Source organism: Bombus pascuorum, unplaced genomic scaffold, assembly GCF_905332965.1.
Source record: "Bombus pascuorum unplaced genomic scaffold, iyBomPasc1.1, whole genome shotgun sequence".
Lineage (NCBI taxonomy): Eukaryota > Metazoa > Arthropoda > Insecta > Hymenoptera > Apidae > Bombus > Bombus pascuorum.
The window spans coordinates 195,098-198,466 of NW_026869752.1; positions in this window are offsets into that span (position 1 = coordinate 195,098).

Consider the following 3,369-nt stretch of genomic DNA (forward strand, 5'->3'; position numbering starts at 1 on the left):
TATATGCAAAGTTTCAACCACATAGGAGAATTCTTAATTTTATTGGTTCCTGTATAGAATGAATTTCCACCCAATAGGCCAGATCCACAATTTTATAGCTTCTTGTACATGCTAAGGTTCAAAATAGAACAACACCCTAATTTCGTATGTTCTTGTATATGCTAAGCATCAACCAAATACTACAATCCTAAACTTTAGTGGTTCTTTTTTATACTAAATTCAACCAATTAGAACAGATCCATAATTTTATAGATTTTTCTATATGCTAAGTTTCAACCAAATAGGAGAATTCTTAATTTTCTTGGTTCGTGCATAGAATGAGTTTCCACCCAATAGTCCAGATCCACAATTTTATAGGTTCTTGCACATGCTAAGTTTCAAAATAGAACAGAAAACTAATTTCGTAGGTTCTTGTACATGATAAGGTTCAACCAAATTGGACAATCCTTAATTGTAGTGATTCTTGTATATACTAAATGCAACCAAATAGAATAGATCCATAATTTTATAGATTTTTCTATATGCTAAGTTTCAACCAAATAGGAGAATTCTTAATTTTATTTATTCGTGTATAGAATGAGTTTCCACCAAATAGGCCAGATCCACAATTTTATAGGTTATTGTACATGCTAAGTTTCAAAATAGAACAGAAAACTAATTTCGTAGGTTCTTGTACATGCTAAGCTTCAACCAAATAGGACAATCCTTAATTGTAGTGATTCTTGTATATACTAAATACAAGCAAACAGAACGGATCCACAATTTTATAGAATCTTGTACAGGCTATGTTTCGAAATAGAACAGAACCCTAATTTCGTATGTTCTTGTATATGCTAAGCTTCAACCAAATAGGACAATCCTTAATTGTAGTGATTCCTGTATATACTAAATGCAAGCAAACAGAACGGATCCACAATTTTATAGGATCTTGTACAGGCTATGTTTCAAAATAGAACAGAACCCTAATTTCGTATGTTCTTGTATATGCTAAGCTTCAACCAAATACTACAATCCTTAACTTTAGTGGTTCTTGTGTATACTAAATTCAACCAATTAGAACAGATCCATAATTTTATAGATTTTTCTATATGCTAAGTTTCAACCAAATAGGAGAATTCTTAATTTTCTTGGTTCGTGCATAGAATGTGTTTCCACCCAATAGTCCAGATCCACAATTTTATAGGTTCTTGCACATGCTAAGTTTCAAAATAGAACAGAAAACTAATTTCGTAGGTTTTTGTACATGATAAGGTTCAACCAAATAGGACAATCCTTAATTGTAGTGATTCTTGTATATACTAAATGCAACCAAATAGAACAGATCCATAATTTTATAGATTTTTCTATATGCTAAGTTTCAACCAAATAGGAGAATTCTTAATTTTATTTATTCGTGTATAGAATGAGTTTCCACCAAATAGGCCAGATCCACAATTTTATAGCTTCTTGTACATGCTAAGGTTCAAAATAGAACAACACCCTAATTTCGTATGTTCTTGTATATGCTAAGCATCAACCAAATACTACAATCCTAAACTTTAGTGGTTCTTTTTTATACTAAATTCAACCAATTAGAACAGATCCATAATTTTATAGATTTTTCTATATGCTAAGTTTCAACCAAATAGGAGAATTCTTAATTTTCTTGGTTCGTGCATAGAATGAGTTTCCACCCAATAGTCCAGATCCACAATTTTATAGGTTCTTGCACATGCTAAGTTTCAAAATAGAACAGAAAACTAATTTCGTAGGTTCTTGTACATGATAAGGTTCAACCAAATTGGACAATCCTTAATTGTAGTGATTCTTGTTCATACTAAATGCAACAAAATAGAACAGATCCATACTTTTTAGGTTCTTGTGCAGCTAAGTTTCAAAATAGAACAGAACCATAATTTCGTTGGTTCTTGTACATGCTAAGTTTCAAAATAGAACAAAACCCTAATTTCGTATGTTCTTGTATATGCTAAGCTTCAACCAAATACTACAATCCTTAATTTTAGTGGTTCTTGTATATACTAAATGCAACCAAATAGAATAGATCCATAATTTTATAGATTTTTCTATATGCTAAGTTTCAACCAAATAGGAGAATTCTTAATTTTATTTATTCGTGTATAGAATGAGTTTCCACCAAATAGGCCAGATCCACAATTTTATAGGTTATTGTACATGCTAAGATTCAAAATAGAACAGAAAACTAATTTCGTAGGTTCTTGTACATGCTAAGCTTCAACCAAATAGGACAATCCTTAATTGTAGTGATTCTTGTATATACTAAATGCAAGCAAACAGAACGGATCCACAATTATATAGAATCTTGTACAGGCTATGTTTCAAAATAGAACAGAACCCTAATTTCGTATGTTCTTGTATATGCTAAGCTTCAACCAAATAGGACAATCCTTAATTGTAGTGATTCCTGTATATACTAAATGCAAGCAAACAGAACGGATCCACAATTTTATAGGATCTTGTACAGGCTATGTTTCAAAATAGAACAGAACCCTAATTTCGTATGTTCTTGTATATGCTAAGCTTCAACCAAATACTACAATCCTTAACTTTAGTGGTTCTTGTGTATACTAAATTCAACCAATTAGAACAGATCCATAATTTTATAGATTTTTCTATATGCTAAGTTTCAACCAAATAGGAGAATTCTTAATTTTCTTGGTTCGTGCATAGAATGTGTTTCCACCCAATAGTCCAGATCCACAATTTTATAGGTTCTTGCACATGCTAAGTTTCAAAATAGAACAGAAAACTAATTTCGTAGGTTTTTGTACATGATAAGGTTCAACCAAATAGGACAATCCTTAATTGTAGTGATTCTTGTATATACTAAATGCAACCAAATAGAACAGATCCATAATTTTATAGATTTTTCTATATGCTAAGTTTAAACCAAATAGGAGAATTCTTAATTTTATTTATTCGTGTATAGAATGAGTTTCCACCAAATAGGCCAGATCCACAATTTTAAAGGTTATTGTACATGCTAAGTTTCAAAATAGAACAGAAAACTAATTTCGTAGGTTCTTGTACATGCTAAGCTTCAACCAAATAGGACAATCCTTAATTGTAGTGATTCTTGTATATACTAAATACAAGCAAACAGAACGGATCCACAATTTTATAGAATCTTGTACAGGCTATGTTTCGAAATAGAACAGAACCCTAATTTCGTATGTTCTTGTATATGCTAAGCTTCAACCAAATAGGACAATCCTTAATTGTAGTGATTCCTGTATATACTAAATGCAAGCAAACAGAACGGATCCACAATTTTATAGGATCTTGTACAGGCTATGTTTCAAAATAGAACAGAACCCTAATTTCGTATGTTCTTGTATATGCTAAGCTTCA